The sequence below is a fragment of the Octopus sinensis genome, linkage group LG10, assembly GCF_006345805.1.
Source record: "Octopus sinensis linkage group LG10, ASM634580v1, whole genome shotgun sequence".
Taxonomy (NCBI): Eukaryota; Metazoa; Mollusca; class Cephalopoda; order Octopoda; family Octopodidae; genus Octopus; species Octopus sinensis.
In genome coordinates, this window is record NC_043006.1 from 43786676 (window position 1) to 43804175 (window position 17500).

The following is a 17500-nucleotide window of genomic DNA, read 5'->3' on the forward strand; positions in this document are numbered from 1 at the left end:
ATCATCATCATCGTTTAATGTCCGTTTTCCGCGCTAGCACGGGTTGGACGGTTCGACCGGGGTCTGGGAAGCTAGGGGCCGCTCCAGGCTCCAGTCTGATCTGGCAGAGTTTCTATGGCTGGATGCCCTTCCTAACGCCAACCACTCCGCTTTTAACGTGCCAGCGGCACGGGAGCCAGCCAAGGCGGGGCTGGCAACGTTCGGATGGTCTTACCGGCACAGAGGCCAGTCGGAGCAGCGCAATATATATATATATATAATATATATATATATATATATACATATACATATATATAAGTGGCTATGTGTGTGTGTGTATACACACACATATATATATACACACATACATACACACTCAAACACACATATGCAGTGTACTTGTGTGTATGCACATATTATGCTAGCTGAGAGTGTATTTATTTGTTTATTTATGAGAGAGAAACAGACAGGAAGAGACATAAAGAAACAAACAGAAGTACATATCTCTATCTACCACACACACACACATTCACAGCCAAACTCATATATTCAAACCCACGGTTATATTGCAACAGCAGTAACATAAAGTTAAGGGAGGTTGTTTCATCATTTATGATGACAAGGCACCTCTCTAATGCTGGTGCAACAGTGAAATACACCCAGTACACTCTGAAAATTGAGTTTGGTATTATGAAGGGCATCCAACAACAGAAGCCACACAGAAATGGTTTAGATCTGTCTTAGAATTGCTAATTCCCAAACAAGAAGTTTGACAGCCTGCCTCAACCATACCAGAATGAAAAGCAAATGGTGCTGGTCAGCATGATGATCACATTGATGATGATGATGACAGATAACAATAAATGTGAATATGCACAAATGTGCACTCACAATGTGATTCAGAAGACCCTTTTGAATTAAAATATTAGACTGAATTTCTATTGTTTATTTTGCTACAATTTGTTAAGGGCACTCTGGTGTCAGGAAGGCACCCTGGTGTTAGGAAGGGCATACGGCATCAGGAAGGGCATCCAGCTGTAGAAACCATGCCAAATCAGACTGGAGTCTGGAGTAGCCCTTCAGCTTGCCAACCCTGGTCGAACCTTTCAACCTATGCCAGCATGGATAATGGACGCTAAATGATGATGATGATGATGATGATGATGATGATGATCTTTGCTACTTTTGTTATGAATATCTTCCTTTCACTAATAGTTTTAAGTCACTAAGAAGTTATGGGCAGACACAGGACACACAATGTGTACATAAACATATTCCTTTGTTACTGTACATTGCTTCAGGAGATACTCAAAAGGCTACAGTATCATATAAAACCAGTGGTCAAAATTTTGTACTTTTCAAATGATCCCTGCTAAATATAAAATTAGATATATTTTGCTTCATATGTAGAGGACCACTTTTCCCAATGAATAAAATTATATTTAGCTACACAAAAATACACAGACACAGTGTGTGTGTGTGTGTGTGTGTGTGTGTGTGTGTGTGTGTGTGTGTGTGTGTGTGTGTGCGTGCGCGCACGTGTGTGTGTATATGATCGCATTCTAGAGTATACAAGTAAAGACACTCAGCTACAAGTGGGAATATTTTTTGACACTACCTGTAAAAGTGAAATTGATCAACACCTATGCCCCTTTTCAAGTGTAGTGGAAAAGCACTTTACTTGAAAAAACAGATGAGGGTTAGCAACAGGAAGGGCATGAAGCCATAATAGAATAACTAATAACATGTACTCATTACATACACATGTACCCATAAATACATATACACTACATTAGTAGTGTATATCTATTTATATATAAGCCTAGTATTTACTCTATCAGTCTTTTTGCCGAACTGCTAAGTTATGGAAACATAAACACACCAACATCTGTTGTCAGGCGATGGTGGGGGAACAAACACAGACACAGAGAGACACACACACACACACACATATGTATGTATGTATATATGACAGGCATCTTTCAGTTTCCATTTACTAAATCCACTCACAAGGCTTTGCTCAGCCCAAAGCTATAGTAGATGACACTTGCCCAAGGTGCCACGCAGTGGGTCTGAACCCGGGACCATGTGGTTGGTAAGCAAGCTACTTACCACACAGCCACTCCAGCACCTATTATATGTTATATATGTAACATACATAATATGTATAATATAACACACACACACACATATACACAAACACACACATATACATGTATATATATATATATCTATTTACACAAATACATATGAATATGTCCGCTATAAATGTATAAATTGTGTGTGTATATATATATATTTATATGATTAAACATAAAATACTCATTGAATCCAGCATCATTGATAATTTCTTTCAAATAGAAAGTAAGTCCTTAGAAGCAATGATAAATTCTGCTTCTAATGTGAGGCATGTTAAAAGGGTGTCACTGCCATACAAACTGTGTCGTTCATTTCTAATATTCTGGTCATGGGGAAATATTACCTTTTTACCCTGCTTGGACCCAGGTGAAGGTTAGCAACTAGAAGGTCACCTGGCCATAGGCAATCTGCCTAATAAAATGCCTCCCACCCATGCAAGTTAAAAAAGTGAACATTAAAATGATGACACACACATATACATACATATGTGTATACATACCATAAAAAAATGCACCATACACATAGACACTAATATTAATACATGCATGTATATGTGTACATTTTATATATATATATATATATTACACAAATACATGTAAGAGAATATGATTTGGTACCTTATACCATGTTTTCACTAACTGTTTTAAGTTCTTATGAAGTTACATACAGACATAGACATCCTCTCAATATTACACACACACAACACACACACACACACAATAGTACTGAGCAGTCAGAGTGAGTACTCAACAGCCATTTGGTGTGTATTTCTTCATTTGTGGACTAACAATGCTATCAATGGTTGCATGTGGCAAGGACATATACATATATTTAATATATAAATAAATAAATAAATAAATAAATAAATAAATAAATAAAGAGGTAACTTCAGAAACAAAGTGTAGGCTGACCAGCAAATTCCCAGATGCAAAATTTTAAACATATTTTTAAAAATACACATACATCTATACATTTTAAAAAGGATCAAAAGATCTGTATATATAAAAGTACCACATATAAATATATTAAAAAAATATAGATTAACACAATGTAAAAATTTTCGAGGTGTAAATAAAGTAAAACATATGGATTATTCTTTTCTACTCTAAGCACAAGGCCCGAAATTTGGGGGAAGGGAGCCAGTTGATTAGATTGACCCCAGTATGCGGCTTATACTTAATTTATTGACCCCGAAAGGATGAAAGGCAAAGCCAGCCATGGCAGAATTTGAACTCAGAATGTAAAGACAGATGAAGTACTGCTAAGCATTTTGCCAGGCATGCTAACGTTTCTGCCAGCTTGTCACCTTGGAACATATATGGATTATGCAAAAAGAACGCATCTAAGTCATCAAGTATAAAAAAAAAATTAGATAGTTCAAACAGCAAATAACTACATTACAATAAGAGATTAAACATTTGTTGATTGGCCTACACTTTGTTTCTGAATTTACTTTTTTATTATCATTCGTCTTGGATATTCTGAGCACTTCTCAGTTGCAGCCCATATATTTTGAAAGAAAGATTTGATAGCATATATATATATACACACACACACGCGCGCGCAGAGGTACAGTATGAGTGTGTAGTTAATAGGTTAGCTTCATTGGCACTGGGTTTAGAGTTCTATTACTTGACATACTGGACAATTATCTTGTACAGTTGGGCCCCAGCCCAACCAGGCTTTGTGAGTAAATTTGGCAACTGGATACTGAGAAAAGCAGGTTGTGTGTGTGTGTGTGTAGGAGTGTATGTGTGTTTGCACTCTATTAAGAAGTCTGTGATAGGAGCAAACTTAAATGTCATTGTTGAGATGTGATGGCCTGTCTAACTAGCACTGGTCTAACCATTAAGCAAAATAAGCATAAAACGACCGGGGGTGGGGGTGTAGGCATCACAAAAATAGTAACTGGTTTACAGCACAAAAGAAATCACTTTAAACTTGCTAAAATAATATTTGGGATGCCTTATCTCTACAAAGTTTAGAAGCAGATGTGTTACAGTGTTACATAAGATAAATTTTGAGGATCTGATCAAAGACTTTGCTATTTAAAAGGAGAAGTATACAAAAATAAGCATTGTTTTCCATCTTACTGTTTCATTTTGAAAGCTAAAACTTCATTTTGTGGTTACATTTTGAATTATTTATATATAGGGGGGCACCAAAATCTTTTTAGTGCTTAGAGCCTCTATGGGTCTTAATCCGGCCCTGTGTCCAACCCATAAAGATGGGCTGAGAGACACAGGCACACACAAACAATATGTTGATTAAACTGTTAAATACCAGTTGAAGTCCTAGCCAAATCAGTATTATCAGTGCATGCACTCACACACACAGACTTTGTAAATGCATCTAACATACATACACACATGTATATATATTCACATGTACACTTGGCTTGTGTATAATACGCACACAAGCATTTTTACATACACGCACATATGTATACTGTGCAGGCAGTTGTATTTTTGTATTCCACATATATTATAAAAAGTTACAAATGAAATGAAAGGAAATGTGTGTATGTGTGTGTGCATGCATGCACTTTATGTGTCCTTTATCAGATTTTACAATAACTGACTGGTAAAAGTTAAAAGGTAAGGGGCGGGGTATATAGTAACTTCATGCAATCAAGATGTCATCCTATTCTTGTCAGAGAGAATATCATTCAGAGTTAACAGCTTATTAAACAACCACCAAAGGAGAAAAACATTACTTTTTAAACATGCCAGCATGAGAAGCGGGTGTTAAATGATGATGATGATGATGATGTGGTGAGCTGGCAGCGTCATAAGCATGAGAGACAAAATGCTTAACGGCATTTCATCTACCTTTAAACTCCAGGTACAAATTCTGCCTTAAGTCAACTTTGCCTTTCAGGGGTCGATAAAATGGGTACCTATTGAACATTGAGGTCAATGTTATTGACTGGCTCCCTTGCCACAAAATTTCAGGCCTTGTGACTAATAGTAGAAAGAATTATCATCATCGTCACCACCATCACTACACATACATACGTATTTGTACTTTGGAAATTCTAAAGTTTGCAAAACAATACCTCCTTATGGCATTGAGTGTACTCATTTGTGTGCACAAGTATGTGTTTTATGAAATATCTATTCCCTGTACATATATTTTACATATATACATATATTTTTATACACTTAGACTAGTGCTTAAAATAGATAATGTTTACGCCGTAAACTAGTGCAAATATACACATGTACACACAAGCATGCTCTGTTTTCTGGGTATGGAAGAATGGAATAGTTCTTCGGTTTCTTTTCCTCAGTTGATTGGATCCCAATGCATTACTGGTATTCATATAAAGAAGATACCTAAGAGCCACAAGCGAAAGAACCTCCAAGAATTCAAAATTTAAAAATAAAAAAAAACCTTTTTCTCTCACAAGATTCAAACATTTACAAATGTAAAAGTTGAAAAATAAAATAAAATAAAACTCTCGAAAGGATCCAAATTTTCAAAATAGACGAAAACAAAATTAACAAAATAAAAAAAAAAACCCAACTAGACTGAACTGAAGAAAGAGAATGTGAGATGGTACCAGCCTCTCTGAAAAGGTGCCAAGTTTTCACTAAGCAAAAGAAATATCAGTAGATTAATGTTTATAAGTGTGTGCTCAGACCATCTGATGACCGAACTTCAGATTTAATTACTGCTTAATTACTACTAATGAATCATCATTAGATCATGCTAGGATATTCTGTGTAACAAAAGATTCTTTCTAAGAGAAAAAAAAAATTTCTGTACTTTCAACCATGAAGAATAATTTTCAAAAAGTTATGTAATATTCATATTGTATTCTTGCATAATCCAGTTAATACCCAAAGGATTTCAAAGCCCACCACCACCACCGCAACGAATTCTACTGGAATTAATTAAGGATTGATATTGAAAAGGGAATGATGCATTTCTTTCTGGTTTTGCTGTCACAACCATAATACAGTAATATACACATAATACACATTTATTCCTTTTCAACAGTATAGGTAAAAAGAAATAATACTTAGAGACTTTTCATTGATATTCTGTATATAAAATGCTGTCTTACACATCAACTATTATGCACCTCACTTAATGAAGAAAGAACCGCATCTAACAATAGACCTACTACAAGCAAGATTAAAGAATATGTTACCCCTGTGAAAAGAGAATACATTCTCCTTTTTACAAAGGAAAACATTTAGAACTGTCATTAATGATTCAAAGTGAAGCTATCTAGTTGTAAATCGAACAACAATGAACAGTTAACGAGCAAAGATAGCTTCATAATAAACATTACAGTTAGAGCAGATAGTGTGAAATGGTTTATTTTTCTTCAGAGGAACACGTGTATCTATTGAGTGGAACGAAAGAAGAGAGGATGAAAGTGTTTCGAAGAGCCAAACTGAGAGAATGTATTTTCAACTCTTTCACTGTGTGTCCTGAACAATAATAATAATAATAATAATAACAACAACAACAATAACTATCTATAATGTTAGCGGGATTTCGATTATTTTCTTTTTAGTTTCCATTTGTTTTTAATATTCTCCACTATTAATACCTTACAATGTGTCAGAAATATATAAATAAATCCTTGAATTATCACTTGTAGAGAAAGGGAGAAAAAAATTACCAATATACCAAATATCTACTTAACAATTTTATCCAACTCTGATTATACATTATTAAATAAGAACGCATATGAGTATAGAATTAACCACCTTCATTAGATTACATTTAGCAGTAATAAATAAACAGTGTGAAAAAACATTGCTATCATCATCCTAATCATCTAATACCGATTTAAGTATTTCAGTCATTTTGGTTACTGCCTTTCTTTTTTTCATAACCGTAAGTCACTTTAATGAAAGTATTAGATAATTCATAATCTCAGCTAAGGAGATTACAGAGGGAAAAAAAACGAAATTTACTTCAAAGTTTCAGATTAATTTCAACACGGTTTTAAAAAATGCATGAAGTGATTTATCATAATGCTCTTTAGTGTATACATGTATATGTTCTTATACATACACACATCTATATATATATCATTCGAAACTTAATATACTGATAGATGTATTACATGTATATAATTATGTATTCAATCACACACACACACACACATACGTGTGTGTGCACGGAAAAAGTAGCACGGAGAGAGGGAGATAGAGATGTGCAAGTCTAACAAGACTAAAAACTAGTGAGATCAATTCAACATGCTCCGGCCACAGAGAAATAAAAACCTAACACGTATCATGTTCGCTTAATTTTTCCCATTAAGGCTATAAACTGAGTTTTTGTTTTTATATTTTGAATTACCAGAAGATAAAAAATGCTGACTAGTACATCATTAATTAATTAACTATATTCCCATTGCATGCAGTCTGATGCAAGTTAGATGAACCAGTTTAACTATATCCGAGATTGCAAACATTGTAGGTACTTTAAGTTAGCAAATCTACCCATGGGTAAGCAACGGGGATTCTTTCTCTGATGAAGGTTTAATAAGACTTGAAACTATTCTGGTCACTCACACTTTCTCTATCCACTTTGTTTACTTTTCACAGTGAGGCTAAAGTTGTATTCTTATCACAAAAGGTACAGCTGTATTTATAGAGGTGTGTGTGTGTGCATATGTAGGTATGGTGGGGCATAAATATCAATAAAGATATACAGATAGATATACCAATCGATATATCTGCGTAAAGAGGTATATCTGCCTGTGTATTTTTGTACATATAAATATACATCTATACAAATACACATTCATATATATATCAATGTACCTACATAAACACCTATAGTAAAACCTACAAACACAGTCATGCATACATACACACACAACACACATACATGCATCACAAACAAATATATGTATGATTATGGGTACAAACACACACATATGTATACATAAACACATATACATACACACACACACACACACACACACACATGCATATACAACTGTTATATATAGCAAAAATAGTTCACATACAAATTACACTTTGGGACATTCCACCCCCCTCATCAGCTGTTGCTTAGAGGTTTCAACACTTGTGACAGTGTCACTCCTTCCAATGGTGCTAACCAAGACATGTCCAAATTCTTCTAGCCCTCTCTTATACATACAAACACCTCATCAAACCCAGTACAGCTCTACTTCAACTGTGCACAATTTTCCTTACTATTTGCTTAGTATAGACTCTTTGCCCTCAGCCTTGGTCATTTTTTCACATGCCCCTACAAGATTGACACCCAGAGATGCTCTACATGACTCTCAAGTTTGTGAATCACTAGTAGAAAACTATATACACACACACACACATATATATACATATATATATACATATACACACACACACACACATATATATATGAATATATATGCATGTACATAAGATGTATACTCATATGTGCAGGCAAGCACAAATACATATTATATATACACACACGTGTGTGTGTACATATATATATATATATATATATGTTTGTTTATATGTTACAAAAGCTTAGCAGGCCAAAACTTCAAAATCAGTCAATGCTATTCTTTCTTGTTATAGAATTGTGTGTGTGTGTGTGTGTGTGTGTGTGTGTGGAGAGAGAGACATATGAACATATAAGTATATATACATATACACACCTGCAATATATACTATACGTTAAATATATGGATTTATACCTATGTATGGATATATATATATATATATAAATATACATATAACATACACACATACATACATATTACACACACACACAAACAATATATGACATATACACATACGTATGTGTATGCATGATACGTTGTCAGGTTCTACAAAGTTGAGTGAAAAACTACCAAGTTTGACTTGTTTTAGGCATTTAGTTAGCATGTGCGTGCGTGCACACACACATACTCTCACTAACTCACTTTCCTTTCACACCACAGTTCATAGTTAACTAAAGAGAAAGTAGAAAGTTTAACCTAGGGGTGTCATAGAGATACATTCAGCTGATTTTCCTAACAAGACACATGGCAGTAATTGTTCACCTAACAACCCTAAATAATAATAATAATAATAATAATAATAATAATAATAATAAAACTGTCGTTATTGATGGGAATTTGGGGGCTTTTTTCTGGGGGTTTTTTTTCTTGGTGGGGGAGGTTGGTTATATCACCTTGGTGATGAAAATGATGCTGGTGATGGAGATGTTGGTTGTTATAAATAACAACAATGGAAAGTAACTTAATGGGATTATTTATTGTGGGTGATCAAAGGCAGCGTGGTGGCTCTTAACGGATGACTAAGAAGTTGCAGAGTAAGTGCAGTTAGTTGTGTATGTTGGAGAGAAAGAGAGAAACAGCAGTGCAACAGTAAGATGCAACAAATAACAGGAACAGCTAAACAGAGAGCTGACAGACAGGCGGACAGAGAGAGACAGAGACAGGGAAATGGATCTGATTAAGAAAACCCTTCGGTTACAACACACAGTGCATGATGATGAAGATGACGATGATGATGATGAAGAAAAAGAGGGGAAGACAGAAAAAGGAAAGGAAGAATGAATGAGTGAATGAATGAGTGACTGAATGAAATAGAATCGCCACTTCAAAGGAAAACAAAATTCCTGTGGAAACTATAAAATGTTTTCATAAAATCGAAAGACCAAGGGCTTAAGACGAGAAGAGCGAGAACAATTCAGAATATACGCGTATTTCTCCTCCACACAAGACTTTCCACAGACACTGCCTACCCTGGCTTAACATCAATTTAATATCAACATTATTTTAATATCAATAACACAAGCATACCTTCGTTGCATCTAATGAGGAATAAGCACATTAAAGATTCTTAATATTACACAGAAAAACCCCGCTTCCCCCCTGCCAAAGAAAATTAATACACATGCTCATTGATGGTGTGACGGTATGGAGCGAAAGTGGAGGAGCGGGGTGGGTCTCTGTTAGTCAGCCCTTTTCTTTCCATAAAGGAAATTGTAAGAAGCAAAATAAAGAGGGAACAGCAGCATGCATGTTGATTCATATGTGTTTTGGATGCAGATATTGCATATATATGCATCTATGAAAGTATGTGTACACACTGCATGTATGTGTGCATGCATGTATGCATATATATATATATATATTATATATATATATATATATATATATATATATATATTATATATATATATATATATATATAATATATATATATATACCTACATACATACAAACAAACACGTACATACATAGAGATATATATAAACATACATACACATACATACATACATACATAGAGATATACATACATACACACATACACATACATACATACATAGAGATATACATACATACATACACACATACACATACATAGAGATATACATACATACATACATAGAGATATACATACATACACATAGAGATATACATACATACACATAGAGATATATATACATATATACATACATAGAGATATATATACATATATATATATATAGAGAGAGAGAGAGACAGAGAGACAGAGATATACATATATACATACATACATACATACATACATAGAGAGATATGTGTAAAGTTAAGCAATACAATCCACTGAAAATGAAGCTAGCAGACGATTTTAACCTGTTGTGATTACTGTAACAGTCCTTCCCCCAGCACAACTTTCAGCATCATCATCATCACCTCTTTCATTCATTGATATGTTCCTTCTTCAAAAATATAGAAATAATAGCTATAACAGCAACAACAATAATAATTAGGAAGTAGATGTCAAATGCAAAAAAAAAAATACAAAAAATACCAAAAAACCCCGCTTTTGTAACAAACGAATAACTAGTGTAAGTTTACTTTCACTATCAACAGCAACACCTGGCTGGAAAAACTAGCCTCACTCTGTCTGTTGTCTATTTTCTCTCTTTCTATCTTTCTTTTTATGATGAATGTAAATAAGGAACCAGACGTTTCAGTGGAGATATTAAAAGATGCACAAGATGTGTGTGTGAGTGTGTGTGTATATGTATGAGAGAGAGAGAGAGAGAGAAAGTGAAAGAAAAAACTGAAGCAAACTAAAAGTGGGGAGTTGGACACTTAAAGTTGTACTTACCTCCAGCATACAATAGTAGTAATTTCCCACAATTTTGTAATAGTAAAATACATCCTCGTCTTCTTCATCTATCACCATGGTCGTTGTTGATAGTGTTGTGCTTTAGTGTGAGTTAGCAAAAATGAGAAACAGAACCAGGTGGGGATGGAAACTGCGACACAACACAAGTTGTGCAACAAGCACAAGTGAGCGGAGGAGTGGGGAGAGATAGAGAATGGAGGAGGGAGAGAGGGAGATGGAGAGAGGGAAAGAGAAATAGAGAGCAGGGGTGTGAGAGGAGAGGAAGCTGCTTGGATTCCAGCAGAAAGGGAGAGTAGCTGTAGCAGCAACACTGAGTGAAGGAGAGGAGGGTATTGAAAACAGTTTCGTTGTTTATGATAATCCAGTCAAATGGAGTGGCACAGACAAGAGAGCTGGGTAGGGGTAAAGTTCTAATATGCAACAGCGATTAGCTCAAACAAGTGCCCTTTGCAACAAGATTACTGATCAATGCAGCTATCATCATGTGTTACACATACATAAATAAATACACACACACACACACACACATATACACACCTACATATATATATATATATATATATATATGAGATTCAGAGAAGGGGCTTATGATCACATTTGGTATTTCACTATTGTTTTCTGGGATGTAATAATAGGAAGCTCACTTCAGCGCAAAGTGATAGCGTTTATGTACAGAGCTAAGAAACACTTGCAGAAGAGAATAGAAAGAAAAAATCAACAGAAAGTGAAAGGAAATTGTACATCAATGAAGTTAAGAATCGTTCACTAAAAATGTGCAGTTGAATAATGATGCTTTGTTTTTCTTTTCTGTTGTTGTTGTTGTTGTTGTTGTTGTTGTGTGTGTTATTCGCTTCTTTCTTTTCTGTTTAGTTCCCACCATAAAACTATTATATTACAAATATTTACACAGAAAAGTTAAATGAATGAAGCAATTTTTTTTTTCTCCCTCTTTTTACTTGATTGCTTGCTTATATACATATAATGTGTGTTTGTATATCTGCATAAGTGTTTGAGTTTGTTTTAGTCACTTCCTTATATATATATATATATATATATTTATACTAATAAATGTTTTGTTGAGAAGAGATGAAGAGTTGAGTGATGGTCATAAGTGTGTGGTAGTTGTGAAGCAGACCATAGAAAAGTGACAAGAGTGAAAAAGGAAAAACAGAGAGAGAGAGACAGACTAACAGAAGGGGAATAGAGAGAGAGGGTGTGTGTATGAAGTAAAAGAAAAGAGAGATGGAAGAGGGGGAGAGAGAGAGATAGAAAACACTTAAAAGTACAGTACTACTCCAACTGACTCCGATTCTACAGAAGAGTTCTCCACGTTAGTAGCACTGACTTCCAGCTAGTGTATCAACAGTTACCTAACAGGTGTGGTTTGAGGACTTCCAATAAATAAAGCTTGTGCCGACTGGTGCATATCCAAACAGACATCCCATTGGTTACTAACCAACAACTAGAACTGGTTTTCCTTGACGACAAGGAAAACACAGGTGGTTGTGGCTGCTGGCTCTGAGAAGGAGGACGTTCGTGTTGCATCGAAGTTCCATTTTCTTGTGTGTTTGAAGTCAGTTATGAATCAATATATATAAGCATTTGTATACATATACAAACAAATGCATTAGGCCGCACATATACAAATATAGATATGTTTGTGTGTTTGAATATATAAAGAGAATGTGAACAGTAGGCTCTGAACTATTATTTAAAGAAGCTGTACACCATATATTTTAATAATCTTAATGGTTCAGTTTGCATGCATGTATACATTAAACACACACGCACACACATGCACACCCCCTACACATCCAAACTCATTCAAACAAAAACCACATATACAATCACATAATGTCTATGCACGTTGTGACACCAAGCTGATTAGTATTAAATTATTTAGCTGTTAATCAATAAAGTTAGCATTTTTAACTGATTAATATTTGAAGTTAGATTCTTTTGTTCTTCGAATGTTCTTCATCAGGAGATGATTATTTCTGGCAGGATGCCTTCCTCTCCCTTAATTGGAGCCAGAGAGGACTAAAATAAATAACAACAATAACAGCAACAACAATATCCAAAAGAGATACTGCTCAATTACTTAGTGTAGCTATTGTTATCAGCTGACAGCTCTACCAAAACATCTTTTTTTTTTCCTTTCACATATATACACACACAATCTTAATGATATTGAAAAGGTGTGTCAGCAAACAGTTGGGTGAGGAGCATCTAAGGCAGAAAGGATGAGGACTGGTTCCTTATAATGGCCAACCTTCAGTCAACACCAGCTGCTGTTTCTCTAAAGACCCTTGTTATGTGGGGAGATGAGCAGTGGGTGGCAATATTTTTTAGCAGATGCAAAACTTAATTTCAATAGTGAATACAAACAGATATAGGTGTTGGTCTGGGTGCTATCAGCTATTATAGTGATAAAGAAGAGAAAATAGAAACGATGAGGGAAAGAGAGAGAAAGTAATGTGTTCTTTCCTTTCTTTTTTAATGCTGGTTTTAAAAAAAAAACTTTTTGTGATGAAAATATTTCTGGAAGATCCTAACAGTTTTGATTACAGAGGAAGATAGCCAGTGCCAAAAGAAATGCTATATTTGCACTAAATATTGTCAAACTACACTGCTAATCACACCAATAGTGCAAAAATATAGCATTAATTTGCATCAAAAATGGAAATCACTTTTAATAAAATTGATAGGGGAGTTGAAGCAGAGATGTTTTGAAACAGGTTTTAAAATTGTCCAGTAGAGAAGGACCACGGTGATATATTTCCTTAATGAAATGAATGTGCAAGGGTTAAAAAGCACCTTTGCTGTACCAGAAAACTGGGATAAAAATAGAAGGCAGCTGATATTTGTAGAATAGTAGTGGGTGGTGGTGATGGTGGTGGTGGTGGTATGATCAATACCAAAAATACAAAGGCTTGATCTGCAGCAACAGAGCTGAAACTAAAAGAAAATGAAACTGAAAGGCAGCAGATTGCAATGTACTGTGTGTGAGTGTGTGAGGGTGTGCACACATGCACGTGTATATGTTTTTATGTATAAATATATATATATATATATTGTGTATGTGTATGTAAGTATGTATATCCACAAAGACTGGTTTTGATACTTTTCTTCTTTTTTTTCTATCCTCTTCTTTCTTTCAAGTTGAGATTCCCTGAAGTCTATTCCAAAATTGAATAAATTGTATTGTGGAAAGGAAATGGAGAAAGGAAGAAAGAAACAAAATAAAATATAATGGAACCAGGAAGTGATCAGTTTGGTATCATTACAGAGAACTCCAAAAGGGCTTTGTACAAATCCATCTATAGTTTAGTAAGGATCACAATAAAGGATGCTAGCAATTATATTAGTAGTAGTGATGGCAGTGGTGTTATGAAAATGGAGCCAGGGAAAAGGAATCCTTAGTAAATGCCGTCACATAAAACCAGGCTTTAGTAGTTCCTGCATTTGAGCAGATCTGTAGGGAAACACAAGGAACACTTCAAAAATAGAAAGCTCCGCATTATTTTATGTGAAATAATTCCAAGAATAAAGGAGCAAATGAGTAAAAATGTTCATGATGCATTCACAGGTCTGTTGTAGTAAATGTGTGTTGTAGTAGGCCTCAAAACTTCAACTGAAAAAACCCAAAGAAGAAGGGATCAGTTGTAGGGGAAGGAAGCAAGATATTGAAAGAAAGGGATGCTACAGTCTGCTGTTGCTGTTGCTGCTGCTGCTGCTACATAGGAGAATGCCATTGACAACAGTGGAGTCTGTATTGTAATTTCCATGATGAATCAATGTGCATAGACCACCAGTAGCTAGCAGCCCCCACCATACAAGCAATACTGCAGAAGTATGTGTAAGAATCCCAAATTGTTGCTGGAAGAACCAGCCAGCCAGTCAGGCAGTCAGTCAGTCAGTCAGAAGGAGAGAAAGAGGTAAGGGGCTTGTAAAAGTGAAAAGTATTGCCAATAATACAACAACAGTAGTAGCTGGAAAAATGAAAGGAGAGGGGAGGATGCCGGAAAAAGTTGATGATGTTGCTGCAGATAGCCAAAAAGTAACCCCCATACACAAGAAGACAAATTTCTATATGAGAGAATGCAGTTTCTTTACATCATAAAATAGTTTAAATGATAGCCGGTTTGTCAAAGGGATCAATTGAAAAGAATCTATGTTGGCAGTGTCACATACGAAAATCAGTCACCAGTAGACAATTATATTCTCCACACCAATATTAAACTGAATTATTACACTCTTCCAAAAGTGAGGAATGAAATAAATCTAAGTAACTTCAGAAGTGGCAATGTTCTCTTCAAAAAAAGATTTATTTTTAAATTGATTTTAATTAATATCTAAAGCTGAAAGATCTTGAAATATTATCCAGAGAGCTAAAATAGTATTAAATCAAAAACTACTACAAAGTAGGAAACTAGTACAGTCATGAAAATATTGGTGAAAAGAGATAACTAAGAATTTGATTGAAAGCCCATATGAAATTTATATTGGTTTTAAGAGAAACAGAGACAGGAGTGGTGAAGAATGGTAGTAAGGTGGGAGTGTGAAATCAATAACACCAGTATGACAAAGATGTACAGCACTTCTACCAACCAACATTCAGTCAGATTCTTAGAGCGTTTTCTTTTTATCTTTCTGAATGAAAAATCCTGTTTAATCTCCTTTCTTTGCATATTAATCCATTTACTCCAAACCACTGTCGACTTGGAGGTAAGTATTTTTGTATTTAATCATTTGTTCAAACCCTGAATTGTTTATACAATCAATTGTCATTCTTTAAAGAGGAGGAAAGAACAGATAGAGGAATAGAGTGAGTAGAGAAATAAAGAGGCAGACACGGAAACAAGATAGCCCAGCCCGAAATGACCAAATTGGTTGCAGAACCAGCAAGGGGGTGGCAGTAAAGATGCACAATAATGGACAGTGGTGTCAAACAAAATCCATGGGACTAAAGTATGATCAATAGTTGAAAAATAAAAGTAGCAAATGATTCAGTGCCAATTGGCAGATAATTCTGCATTAAGTAGCTCCTTGAGTGCATTCCATGGGATACGAAAAACAGGGTTGGGTAGAGAAATAAAAACTGGTGTAGCAATGTTGATTTTGGAGATTCACTTCAGGATGGCAACGGCTCAAGATTTCAGCAACATCAATGCCATGGCTTTATTTCCAGCGCAATGAATGGGAGGGGCAGCAAACACAATTTATCTTCCCTAGATTAACAATAACAGAATCAAGTGTCCAATTAAAATATATTCTACAGCAGACCTTCTGCACACACACACACACACACAAACACACAAAAGTGGACCAGGGCTTTATAATTCCTAAAATACTGTGCAAATAAATGCAGTTGGCAAATAAGCAGTCAACTGGCAGTAGTAAATAAACTAAAGCAGAGCTAGATGTCTACCCAATCTATAAATTATACAGCTGCTTTCCTAACTTGAACTATTTATCAATATTCTAGCAATGCACTTTTATATATAGTTATTTTATTACTTTATCCTTTTTTTTTTGTTTTTGTCCTAAACCATTACTAACAGTATACTAGTTGCTACCAAGTTGCTAATGTAAAACCAGATTACGGTTTTATTTTGTAATTGGGTAACCATTTGCAAAAATCCTGCAGACCAATAAAGAAAATATCTGCACAAAATATATCAGTGTTCAGTTAAAAAATAAGATTGGGGTTATCGCTGATCAATACGAGTAACTACAGAGTAAGTAAAATATATCTTCAAATAAACATTTGAAAAAAAAAACCAGGGATGCATAAAAGCAACATGTATCTTTGAGGTAAGGTTGAAAATTTTTTTATTTGCGTTTGTGTAACTGAATCCCCCACAAAAATACCAGTGAAATCAACATGCTGAGAAACTGACCAAATAGATATTAACACTGCTCAGCAGCTTCTGAACTTGATGATGAAAATTTTACCACTTTTATCAAGCTTCTTTAACAATAGTACGAATGAGTTAAAAAGCAAAGAATTGTTTAGGAAAACTAACTGGATTACCTCATCTATTAATCTGTCTTTTTGTACCCAATCTGTGTGTATGTGTGTGTGTAATTTATTGATTTCAAATTTTGGCACAAGGCCTTCAATTTAGGAGTGGTAAGCCAGTTACATTAAGCCCAGTGCGCAACTGGTACTTATCACAGTAATCCCTCAACTATCGCAGGTGATATGTTCCACCCGTCCTCCCCGCCACAATAGGTGAAATCCATGAAGTAGAAACATT

The 17500-nt window shown here is 34.9% G+C and overlaps 1 protein-coding gene and 1 long non-coding RNA gene across 12 annotated transcripts in view; both read right to left on the bottom strand.

Annotated features, from left to right (window-relative positions):
* LOC118765112 overlaps positions 1 to 1140 on the bottom strand; it is a 16413-nt gene extending 15273 nt beyond the window's left edge. The window contains exon 1 of the long non-coding RNA XR_005000960.1: positions 994 to 1140. This is a non-coding gene — a long non-coding RNA (uncharacterized LOC118765112). The remainder of the gene's footprint in view (positions 1 to 993) is intronic.
* LOC115216522 (misshapen-like kinase 1) overlaps positions 1 to 17500 on the bottom strand; it is an 835290-nt gene that overhangs the window by 289667 nt on the left and 528123 nt on the right. The gene's annotated exons all lie outside the window — the stretch shown is intronic.